Here is a 13,616-nt window from a genome sequence, read left to right as displayed (position 1 = left end):
AAGGACAAGGGCCAGACACCTTAGTAGCATCAAGTTCTCCAACATGCAGAAGTGCCAAGATGTCAGTGTAGGATATATATATATATATATATATATATATATATATATATATATATATATATCACTAACTGGTGTTTATAAAGCTCTTTTATGCATCAGATAAAGTGCTGAATCCCTGAATAAACAACCTTCTGAAGCAAACAGGTGAATATGGTGGCCAAGGAGTCATGTCAGTGTATGGTCAGTGTATGCTAATGCTGAAAATTGTCTTTTCCTTCTTTTACCTCCAGTTTTAACTAGGGTGAATTAAAGGTAACAGAGAGCATGGGCCAGGCTCAAAATTTTATTCCATTCAACTTTGAACAGCTGCTTTTAGGATGAAAATCCATGAGAGCAGGGAGTTGTCTTGTTTTTGTTTTCTCAGTAGCATGCCCTCAGCACTGAAAAGACTGACACATAAAGAAGTCACTCAATAGATGTCACCTAAGTGAGACTTAACTATGCCCTTTTGTCTAGTGACACAAAGAGAAAATGTATCTATCTTGTTGAGATATTATAAGGATCAATAAATTAATGCAGCAAGATTGTTGACACCAAGTAAATGTTCAATAAATATAGATGCTGCAAGAAGTACTGCTAACATCAATATCAAATCCACCATAATGACAGACTCAGGCATTCATGGGAGTCCTATGTCTTGGTGAGTTTTCTGGGGCTATAACACAATGTTAAGAACCAGCATCATAAGCAATGTACACTTATTTAGCTCATAATTCTAAAGTCAAGTGTATAGTAAGAGTTAGGAGATTAACTAAAATAGTACAGTCCTTGCTGTTGTGCCATTACATGATGGGAGGGAAAGTACACATAGAACAGATAAAGAACTGAATTGGACTCAACAATTTATCATAAATCTGATTTCTAGATCACTAACTTAATCTTATGCTAACCACAAAATCCATACCTTTCCTCATGGCTTAATACATTTTTCTGAGACTATAATATAATCACTACATTTAATCCCTTCCATCTTGCCACTACCATGATGGCAACTAAATTTCAACTTGGAATGTATCTGTTAAGAAACAGAGAGTATACCTGATCGATCCTTCACACTTCCGAAAGCAGGATCAAGGCAGAGTATTCCAGGAATCTCCAAGGGTTATTCCACAGCACAATGTTTTCTTGTGCAATTTGTGCTTCAGACAACTTATTTGTTTCTTGTTCAATTCTTTTCCTTTCTTCGTGTCTTCATTTTGTTTTTCATCTTGTCATCAAACTCCAGGTCTTGAGCATCCTAGGCAAGTCCTCTAACACTGAATTACATCTCCAGCCCCATTTCTGTTAGCATCTTAATGTTTCCTTTTATTTCATCTTGATGCAGCTTGCTATGCTTTGAAATTTTAAGAGTCATAATGCTTTTATTATTTTCTTCACTTTTAAAAATATAGGTGCTTGGTGCTATAAAATTCCCCCATAAACATCTACCATAGAGTTTGGTATGATATGTGATCATTGCTTTCTGTCCTGAAATGGAATATTCTAGCCCATTCCATCCCTTGACTGACCATTGATTATGGTTTGAACTTAGAGTCCATATTCCTTGTAATAAATTTCCAAATGCATCTGGAAATATTAGTTAAGCTGAATTATTGGTCAAAAATGTCCTATGACCTCTCACAGACCAAAAGTAAGTTTAAAAACAATGAAACGTGCAGTATTCGTAAGAAGAGCTCCAAAGTTTCATGCTGAAATGTCCATATAGCAGGGTTATGACACAATTTATATGAGTCCCTTTCCTTAAACTCGGGGTGTCATTTACCAAGATAGACTCCGGGAGCAGCATCTCTTTCTATAGTTTCATGATTTGAACACTGATACCTACAGCAGTGCTCAAAGACCCCCTCATCTCACTGAGATGCATTTGTTGGTATCCACCATTGGCTGTGACAGCCAAGAGGCTGCATGTATGCACCATCACGATGCCTAAGAAATGTGTTCATTTTATGGTGTTGTGGCTGTTTGCTCTATGATTTAAGAACGTTTTCTCTTTACAACTACTGTTTTCTAAAGAAAAAACTCTAGATTTTTAGGGGGAGATTTCACAACTACACATAATCCTCAATATTTTATCTTGGAACTCACTGTGAGAAAACGAATTCCTTTCTCTAAGCTTCAGCCATGGGCCTCATCAACCCTAGTGGGCACTGATTGAATCTATTAAATTGAAAGCCAGCATTGCAGGCTCAGTACCACACAGGAATCAACCCCATTCAATCAGTGAAGCTTATACTGGCAAGTCTTCTAAATTTCCAAGCAGGAATACGCAAGAATGGAACCATGAAACTACTCATCATCTCTTTACATTGAGAATGGCCCCTCTATGGCTGCATCGTTTCCTCACTCTGCAGCTTGAGTGACTCTCTTAACCTCACGATATCACTCAACCCACCCATACACTGGGGACAATGTCAACAACCAAATGGGGTCACACAAGAAAATATATAGGAACAGTCTTGCAATATACAGTACATAGCACATCAGGCTTTACATTCTTGATTCTGTCATTGTTGTGATGGCTAAACTCAGATGGAGCTCCTAAGAGCTTCTTAATTCTTAATGGATTCTCAGTTACTGAAATAGCATAATTTAATAGAAAATGGAATATTTAGTGTGCCTGGAGTAAAAGGTAAAAATGTTCTCTCTCTCTCTCTCTCTCTCTCTCTCTCTCTCTCTCTCTTTCTCTCTCTTTCTCTCTCCATACATGTGCTTATGTACATGGATATATACATATATGTATGTATGTACCTGTATATATTATATAATACCTGTGCTTATAATTAAATGCTTATAAATATATAATTTATTGAAGTCCTCTGGCTATACATATGCAGATATGAGCCTATAATTACAATGAAATTAAATATGCATTTACATGAAATTACTTATATAGAGATACTATGTAAACAGATACATTGCTTATCCCTATTTTTAAAAAAATTTCCTTGGGGGTCCAAGGACTAAATATATTACTCTAGTTTCTTATTTACATGCTTTATAATTTCTTTAAAGTTTGCTTCTCTGTCAGTATGATAAAAAACTGACCAAAAGCAACTTGGAGAAGAAAGGTCTTAATTGATTTCCCACTTCCAGGTAGTGCTCCATCACCAACGGAAGCCAAGGCTGGAACTGAATCACAAACCATGGAGGATCACTGCTTAATGGCTTGCTTTACATGGCTTGTTACACAACCTGAGACCACCTGCTCAGGAGTGAAGCTGCCCACAATGGTCTAGGCCCTCCCTTAGGATTTATTAATAAAGAAAATATGTCACAGACACATCCACATACCAACCAGGTGGGAGCAATTCCTCATGGGGGATTCCTTCTTCCCACTGACTCTGGTTTGAGTCAAGTTAACAACAGACTAAGCGGCACATCAACCACTTGATTAGATGGGTGTGAAAGCTCGACCCTGTGTGTGCTACTTCACACTACTATTCACACTTCCATTCTTCACACTACCATTTCCTGTGAACTTTTTCTAGGCTGGGACAAGTGCAGATGAGATGTGTGCATTCTGAATACAATGTACAGGATGCCAAGCTCTATTTGTTTGACATCCCAAATCTTACACATCTGTGAGTGACAAGTCAGACACTCTTATATGGCACCAGTTCCCCACCAGACAAGGCTGCTACTCCAAGCTGCTGACTCACAAACAAACTCAGCTACCAAATGTGCTTGTCCTGTACTCTTGATACACTGGTAAATAGTTCACACATTTGCCAGTATAAAAATCAAATTTCATACAATTAGTAAAGGTTGTTGTGGTTATGGTCATTTAATATAAAGTACAAAAGTTAGGAAAATGCATTTGTTTGTGTTTAGATTCACATTCACAAAACAGTTTAGATACAGACAGACAGACACACACATACATGCATACACACACACATACATACATACATACATACATACATACATACACACACACACACACACATACACTCACATAATACACACAAACACTCACTTTTCTTTGTTACATCAAGATTATTAAGTGAGATCCCTAGAGGTGTTGCAGGTATCAGATGTGCATCAGTAGATGGCGGAGAGGAGAAAGCCTATGTCATGCTCAGTGTTTTGACCTGTGAACATCTGAATGATTCATAGTCTAACATTCCCTGAAAAAAAAAAGTGAACCCAAGATAACTACCAGTCTGGGACCACATAGGCCCAGATAGGCTTTGAGGACAAGGAGTAAGCTGGAGACTAGAAAACCCTGCCTGGGACCTTGGGTCTGCTGAGAATGAGCCTTAGACACAAGGGGCCATGCATGACTGGGCAAGGACCAGGCCTAGAGACATGAGAGCAGGAGATCTAGTTCTGCCCCTTACCAGCTGCAGCACTCAGGATATCAGGCCCTGTACCCCACCAGAAAATGCAGTAGAGATGACCCTGTTTGCAAGGTGGATACAGTCAAGCTGTCCCCAGGAACATGAGTGTAGGAGAGCTGGCCCTGCAACTTGTCTGTCATGCAGTAACATGGGTGAGGAAGACATGCCCCCTCACCCCTTGCCACATACAGCAGACAGGAGAGTTGGCCACAAGGTCATCGGAGCAGTAGAGAGCTGTCCCTTCCCCTCACCTACTACAACACTCAGGACAGAGGACCCTAAACCTCACCTGGGCAGCTTAGTAGAGCTGGCCCTGACTGTAGGGATTGCAGGATCTAGAGGATATTAGCATGGGAAAGCTGGCAGTGCAACTTGTCTGGCCTGCAGCAACATGGGCAAAGTAGAGATGCTGTCCCCTATCCTCGACACTTGCCACCAATAGCAGGTAAGAAAGCTGGCCCAGGGGTCATGAAAGCAGGACAACTGACTCTGACCCTCATCTGCTGCAGCACTCAGGAGAACAGGCCTTAAACCTTACCTAGGCAGCACAGCAAAGTGGCTCTGGATATGAGGTGTTGCTGGTAAGAGGGACATCTGGGAGTCAGATGAACTCAGATGCCTCTCAGGCCCACATTCAGGCCTGACATGAGTTGGCCCACCCCCAACATCTACCCTATGGATGAACTGCTTGAGTACATGAAGGGGCCAGTCCTATAGATCCAAAACTATGGGATCTCCATTACACAGGGGAACAACAGTCTGCCTGAGATGAGTCCCTGTGAGGTTCCAGTATTGGTAGAGTAGCAGAAGCCAGAGGCCTTGCACTAGACCAATGAGTTATTGCAGTGAACATGTGTAAGAGAAGTATGAACAGAAGGTAGTACTGTGGAATACACTGTGGTGCAATACAACTTCTACATGAGTTTTTTCTCTGTTGGGCGAGGAAAGTAGCAAGAAGGGAGAGTGGGTACAAGGGGACAGGGAGAGGATTGGGATGTATGATATGAAATTCACAGAGAACCAGTGGAAAGCTTTTTTTTAAAGTTTATTGATTTCTTTGGCATAAAAAGAAAGAATAGGAGGAAGGAAGGAAGGAAGGAAGGAAGGAAGGAAGGAAGGAAGGAAGGAAGGAAGGAAGGAAAGAAAGACCGATGAACAGATAGACAGATGAGTGGACAGAAGGAAAAAGAGAGAAAGAAGTCATTCCATTAACTCTTTACATGGACCAAAAGACAGTTGTTGTTTGATCTCCTATTACAGTGAGCAAAGTAAATTATAAACTTAATTAAATAAATAAAAAGTTGACAGTTAAAAAAACTATTAGGTGATAGTACACAGAGTTATGTTGTAATTTCAGAGACCAATGAGCAGCTATGACTAGAGTTGGTTAATTGGTGTAGGATACTGGTGATGTCTTGGCATATACACCAAGAGGTAGATAAGCTGTAAGAACCAGACACCATGGTATACAATTTAAGCATATACAGTTCTGAAAAAGTCAGAAAAAATTAAGGATACTAGGTATATTTCATTTGTTTTGATGCAGTAATGTTACCTTTAAAAATCTATTGGGAAATATTTCTGAATCCAAGAAAATATTTATCTGCAGGTATTCATTGCACTATAACTTCTTTGTGAAAATTAATATGTAAAGCTATGTGCTCAGTAATTGCTAAAAAGTTTATATTGTCCCCATCTGTTGCAATATTTTGTAGCCACTAAAGTTATTTATAAAGAGATGCTAATAACACATTATGTAAAATATCAAATATGGGTAAAAATTAATTAGCAACAAGTGGACCAGTGAACACTGAAAAAGAATTGGCTGAAGCGTTGTTATTGCTTGTCTTTGCAATTGTGTGACTGTGGGCAATATTTCTTCTCTGTTTTGTTTTCCTTTTAAATTTCATAAAATACTATTTTTAATGAGACATTTGTCTTTGCTTTTTTTAAAGTAAGATATGAAAGCATATTAACTTATGGAAAGCAAAGAACAAAAATTAATTTCCCCTCTCTCCTTTTTGACCTTTAGAAAGTGTCCACCAGAGTGACTGAGTTGCATGGCATGCATTGTTGGTGAATTGCTGATGAGTGAGGTAGAGTGTCCTCATATCTAGCTTACTAAATTTCTAGTCTAGACAATTGGTAGATTTCATTGTTTTTGTTTCCCAAGATCTAAATAGAGTTTAAATTCTGAGTAAAGACTGGACTACCCAGAGTAACACTAAGTGACACTGGCCAGACTCACTCTACTCTTTCAAGGTGATCTTGAGTTTTAGTTCCTCCTGTTTATTCATGATGCAAGACAAGAAAAAAAATCACACTGCATCCCATCCCTCTACCCTGCCCATGCTGGAACTTGAATGCTTTGTCTTTCAAAAGCCCAAGGATCCCAAGATTGAAATCAAACAGCATAAAAGTGCATAACTACTGGGGCAGGATACAGACAAACTCAATATAGCACAAAGGCTGGAGTAATTTGCCACTTCAGAATGGAGTCCCACATGATAACTTGAAGCTCCTTCCCTACAAAGCTGATATTCACTGCACACTCTCCTCTCATCCTGAAGCTGAAGGCATACTTTGTACAGCTCACATTTCTGCAAATTGGTGTCTATTTGTAGCTATTTGGTTTATTATAACTGGTCCAGGGACAATTTAGAGCAGACTTTGGCAGGCTCTTATGATAACAATCTGCCCCATGGTGCTCCTTATGGAAGACACCTGCTTTGCCAGGAAGATGCATTAGCTGTGGGTGACTGAGTAGGAGCACAATTAAGTTGTCAAAGTTTCTGCTGGACCCTGCTGGGTCTGGGCACAGTAAATCTCAGGGATTCCTATTTCTTCTGTTGGCCACAATGCCTACCAAGTCAAGAGACCCTGGTTCCATGCTTTCTACATTTTGTGTCAGAGATCATCAGTAAATATATGGTTTACTTTGGAAGGAAACCAGGGCTTCAGTCCCCTGTTGGTGTTGTCTGTCTAGCTATTAATCCCTCATTCCTTCCAGGTTCATTCTACCCAAAGAGGATGCAGAAAGCTATCCAGAGTCAAACTAACACCAAGAAGTCACAGACCTGCCAGAATGGGCAATATATGGGATCTGTCCTGGTACAACTTGATTGTCTACCTAGGACAAAGCCTCCAGTACACTAATAAGATATTAGAGCTAAGAAAAAGAGCAGAAAGGCCATTAATCTCCTTAGTATGTAGTATATATGTATGCAGGTATAGAAGGTCACATACAACATTTTCTGAGCCAATAAGTCATGTTTCTTTCTACTTAGACGTCCCCTCCAAAATCCACTCTTCAGTTATAATCATGGGGAATTTCAGATTAAAACAGGAAATGGTAAATGATTCTTATCCTTGATTTTGTTATCTTTCACCAGTGCCCGAGGCTTCAGTCCTCTGGCCTATCTAACCTTATAGAACATACTGTGGTTTGTTGGAAAAGGCACAAGGTTTAGACTCACACTCACATAGCTACAGATTTGGTTCTGGCCTATTTTAAAGCCACAAAACCATATCTCTGTACAAGGCACAGTGAAATTTTGGCTAAATAAAATTGTATGTGTAAAGTATCTCATGATATCTAAATAGACAGCTGTTCCTCAGTCATATATGCAGTCATTTGCAAGACTGTCTGGGACTCTTCTCAAGGCTCTTCTCTTTAAAAGTTATTTCCTGACTACTCACTTAAAAGCCTCTGGCACCTTAGTCACTCAAGAGCACCTCACCTTTTCTCATAACATAGACAAGAAGTGGTGGCTTTGTGGTGGGACAGAGCTTCTAGAAAGATTCACAAGCATACCATGGCTTCTGCTGAGCAGTTGGCTAGGAACAGGGCCCAGTAGCTTTTTAGTACAGAATTGGCTTCACTGTGTAGCCATAATATCCCAGGCTTCTGGTGGGCATCTAAGTAGAGAAGAAGTTTCAATGTGTCAGATCAAACTAAACCCTTCCATTCTAGACTCCTCAGAAAGTGTCCTGGGGCTTCCCTGCAGACATCTGACATGAGACAGAAAAACACAAAATACATCAATTTTTAAAGGGAGGGTTAGAAACAGAATGATACAATTGCATGTGTCCAGCCACAGAGACTGAAGGCATAAATCTTGGATGTGTTTCACAAAACACCTTTTGCCTATCTATAAGCCAGATCTGGCAGCCATATTTAACATTTGTTTAACATTCTTTGTCGTAAAAGATGAAAAGTCTATCTGTAGTCAACATAGACTATTGTTGTTGTTCTTTGGAGAAACAAATAAAAATGACAATTCAAAGCCTCAATAGTTATTTAAATATCTACTTATCTATAAGTAGATTAAAAATAAGTACCGCCTCCCTCATAAGATCAGAATTTTAAAAATTCTACATCCTGAATAAGGTGATTGATGTAACTCATACAATACTATTAAAAAAAGATTAAATACATATACAACTCAGAGGAGACCTTCGGAACCTTAGAAAGATTGTCCACCTTGGAGATATGCAAGTTGTGTTTTACATCACTCCAAGAGGAATCGTTCACAGTGCAGGAAACGGGCATCACTTGAGAAACAACTCTTCTTCATGAGACAGTACAATTTCCGATGGAAAAGAATGTTGCCATCTTATATGCACTGTGCCTTCCAGCTATTGGCAAGGACAGCATACAAACATGAACACATACCCTATTTCCATATAATCTACACTAAATAAAAAAGAAAAATCACCCATGTAGGGAATGTCTCATTTACAAACGTGTTCATCACAGCATTATTCAAACATTGCAAATAACCTGAATGTCCAATAGGAAGGAAATGATTCAATCAATGGTAGTGTTCACAAAGGATATTTAGGAACTGTTTATAATAACATGGGGGAAAGCTTCTGCTATGTTATCATTATAATTTTATACTTAGAGATAAAAATTGTGTATACAGCATGATTACTGCTATGCAAAGCAAACAAAAATATTTAAAAGCTATTCATAATGAAATTGTAGGATGGTAGTACTCTGAATCATGGATTAGCAGCAGTTGTTTGGGGATTTAAGACTACCAATGCTATTTCTGTCTCCTAACTACCTATGTTTTCCAAATATTTTAATGAGTATGTACTCATTTTATATTGAAATATCTACCAGTCATTGTTAAAACTGAGAATAGTTAAACATCAGAGATAGAATTAAAATCTTCTCAAAATTCATTGGTAAGGCATAAAGGAAGCCTATTCCCTATCTAATGGAGAGGTTTCAGTGCCTTGACAAAGGAATTCTTCCCACTACCAGCTTCAAGAATCCTTGTGGATGGCAAGAGCCATGGGAAAGCTCTGAAAAGGCAGAAAGAATCCTTCAGCCTAGAGTCACTAATTCTGAATGTGTAGTACTTTCTGAAAGAAGGTACAAGGTTTCCATTATGAGAGGAAAAAAACTTTAAAAAAAAGAAACAGAAAATAGATTAGTGACCCATAACCCCTAATATCGCAAAAAGACAAATGAATCTAAGTTGACTAGAGCCATTAGCTATATTGTTTGCTTTTTCTGTCTAGAATTATTTTCATTTCTTTTAGCATCAGAACTAATTTTCCCGCAAACTTTCCCCCTCTGACTGTACATGTCTTAGTGAGACCAAGCACATTCTCTGATCAAAGCATGAGTCTGCATGTCATCAGGCCTGGCTGATCCATATCAGGGGTCAGAGCAAGCCCGCTAACTCAGCTGAGCATTTTCCAGATTAAGCTTTGTGGATCCCCAGGGGGTTTTGAAAAGAGAATTTCTGCTGCGTGTGCATTGGGCTAGTCAGTTATAAGTTGAACTTTTATAACTATCTTGCCTAAATGTAGAAAACATCTGCCTGAGAACAACCCAGAAGCAAGCCATCTGAAACAGGATTTTTAAAAATCCGCAGATAACACAGAACATAGGAGAAAACTTGGTCTCCTCATAGTATTTGTGCTTTGATCATTTTCTTAATGATATTTTGGTATTTTGAGTCAGTTCCTTCCTCAGTCAATTCTACACTTTGACTTCTCATTTTCCAAAACTACTAAATCCCACACTCACTTGTGTTAACCTAAATTGGCTTAGGTAGAGTCTTCTTCATTCACAAATTATTCTTATCTATATGGAAACTTATAACAGCAGCAGCAGGAGGAGGAGGAGGAGGAGGAGGAGGAGGAGGAGGAGGAGGAGGAGGAGAAGGAGGAAGAAAATCCAGAGAACCTATATATCACAGACAATGAGCATGTGCACGTGCAAGCATACGTGCGTGCATGTGTGTGCGTACGTTTGTGTGTTAAGGAGAACTGAGAAATACATAAATTTTTAGGTGAAATCAACTAAGTTTCGTGACAGCAATTTTTAACCACATTTTAGGGATTCTTAGTGGTTACAAGTGATAAAGTGAAGCCCAATTGACAGACCTTTAACTCTGACAGGAGTTCAGACAACTACACCTCAAGGGTAATACAAGGGCCTGATCAATGGGACTGCCATTTTAAGGTTCTGTGCTGTCTGTGATAAGTTAGTAGGAGACAGATGAGACATGGATGCCATATTGGCAGCAGGAGTAACTGCACAAGGTTAGAGGCCCAACACTGGTATTCTTCAGATTGGAATTCAAGTAAGTAAAAGGCATAGTCAAGTTAAAGGAAACGGATTTCGGTTTACACTTTGTTTCCACTTGAAAGAATTTGAAGAATTCCCTAGGTCTACCTCTATGGAGTGACAGAAGATATATTCTAGACAACAAAAATAGTTACATTTGAACATGCATAAAACTGGTCTGAGCATGCAGGAGAAAGCTCTGGCTTCTAGACACTCCCTTCTTGCAATGGCCTGAATTGGCAATCTGGACTTCCGCCCAAGCCTAAGAAACCCAGACAAGTTCCTGCACCAAAGCTGGCCGACATCTCTTGATCTGCCAAAAGGAGGGGAGAAAAACATCAAGAAGCATTTGAACATATTGTCAAAGTATAATATAAATAGACTCAATGAACAAGGCAATAAAGAAATTTTGAAAGTAGAACAGAATTTATCATCAAAATCCCATATTTTGGGGTAATATTTGTCAACCATTCACAAGTGTCTGCACTTGTGGGGAAGGAGGACAAAGAAGCTCTACAGCATTTGACCATAAAAGTGACACAATTTGAAGACACAAAATCAGGTTGCAGGAATAACTTTTACTTTGATGAAAATTGATGAAACTTGGAAAATAAAGTCTTCTCCAAATAATTTGATCTGAATGATAGGAACAACCCATTTTCATAGTCCACTAAAATCAAATGGAAATATGTAAAGGATTTGACAAAATGTCCAAATCTAATGCAGAATAAGACCAGCAAGCGTAGGCAGTGTGAGGAACCAGAGCTATCTTACCAGGTTTGCTAAGCATTCTGATGCAGTTGAGTTAGGCAAGGTCATCAAGACAATATTTGACCACATCCACTACAGTATGATTTAGTTCCTGATATGGATGATGATAAAGAAGAGGCAGAAGATGATGAGGAAGAGGATGAAGAAAAAGAAGAAGAAAGATTGGAAGTTACTGATGAAGAAGGAGATGAGGATGAAAGTAGAGAAGATAAAGATGAGGATGAAGGGGAGGAACAGTGGTGAACACAGGACTGTGATGGATTCCAAACTTCTTTTATTATTTTCTTTTAGGTTTCTAATTTCCTTCAGTTCATGGGAGAAAGTTTCTGTTATTTCTTCTGCTTCTGTCTTATACTGGGTCACCCTGGTTTTGAGGTCTCCTCTCAGCACCATAGTTCTTGACTCATTTGGGAGGAAATAACCTTGAGCAAAATGCCATAGGAAAAAAATTTCAATGTGTTCACTATGAAGTAAGGATAAATGTTTGACAGGATAGATAAGCCTAGTCTTATTTAAACCTTGCGCCTATGGACACACATATTAGGGCATTTTGTGAATCTCAGTACTATGTGCAATTTTATGTTTCTTATGTACCAGTTAGAAGAATTGAAACTTCTTGAAAGCCTACTAAATCAGAACAGACTGCTGGTTGATCTAACAAAACAACAACAACAGAAAGCTTTATTAATGTAAAGTATTGAGGCTTAAAGAGAAAATTAAACAAAAAATTATATTTGGGTTTTAGAAAGATGATTATTCACAGAGGAAATGAAAATCGGTCTTTGGTCCTCAAAGACGAGACAGGGCCAGAGGTTACTGAAGGCTTCAGAAGGCTCTGGACTGTAGGATGAAAATTAATAAGGACCCTGAATCCTTGGGTTTACTTCTCAGAAAGGTGGGTGGCAACCTAGAAGACATGAATGTGGTGCCACTATTCTAAGCATCTTCACGCTTGGGTTGTACTTGTGGGTGGCCTGGCTATCTTGCTTCACCCACTCCCCTTGCCCACCTTAACACTAGCCAAGTATTAATCCTCTGCCTAAAGAAACTTCCAAGATGAGAAATAGAACAGCACTCGGGTACGTCTTCCTGGTGTTGTCTCAGCATTACCTTCCCCTGCATTTTCCCTAAGTTCTGCTCTTTGCTCTTTACACTCAAGCTCTTCTCAACTTTGAGCTTCTGGAGTTCATGAAACAATGACTATCTCTGATCAGCATGATCCAGACCCCACTGTGACTGCTATGCCATGCTGCTTGCTGAAGGTGTAAATGCTACACATTCCCAAAGTAGGGTGGAATGTCCCAATATTTGAGACTCAGAACTTCTTGAGCTAGCTTTATGGGAAAAAAAACCTGAAGAATCTTGCTCACAACAAAGTACCACCTACGAGGGATGGTACTTTACCGTCTACAGGGTAAAGATATACTCATTTCTGAACCAAGGGGAGAGGCATGCCGGATGCCAATGTACTTGCTACAAGACTCTATGTGGAAACACGCTACTGATCACTACAGTCTGGAAAGAAAGGAGATTTGATATGCAAAATTCTAAACTCAGATATCAGCTGTTAATCACAATTAAGCACAAAGACTTGAGGATGAGGAGAACACTTTATCTGCATCTAACTATTATGTGATACCCCATCCTCTGTCCAGGTCAAAGCGTTTGACAGCCATGAATTGGGTATTACAGTCTGTGATAATGACTCCTTTGATTAGGCCTCCTTGTTCTTCCTTCTGCAATTCACCAACCAACACCTTGTTGCCACTGTAGTATACTGTGAGAATAAGTAGACACGTGCCTTATATAAAGCACTGGCCATTGCCTGCCTTCCACGCTGTGGTTGTACCTAC

At 39.2% G+C, this 13,616-nt stretch overlaps 2 pseudogenes; both read left to right on the top strand.

The window, feature by feature from the left end:
• The first annotated feature begins 4,068 nt into the window (after positions 1–4,068).
• LOC114640215 lies at positions 4,069–4,185 on the top strand (annotated as a pseudogene).
• Positions 4,186–4,335: 150 nt separating this feature from the next.
• On the top strand, positions 4,336–12,006 carry LOC114640203 (annotated as a pseudogene).
• Positions 12,007–13,616: the final 1,610 nt, after the last annotated feature.

This window comes from Grammomys surdaster, unplaced genomic scaffold (genome assembly GCF_004785775.1).
Source record: "Grammomys surdaster isolate TR1022 unplaced genomic scaffold, NIH_TR_1.0 125789, whole genome shotgun sequence".
Classification (NCBI taxonomy): Eukaryota; Metazoa; Chordata; class Mammalia; order Rodentia; family Muridae; genus Grammomys; species Grammomys surdaster.
This window is presented reverse-complemented; position numbering and strand designations above follow the sequence as displayed.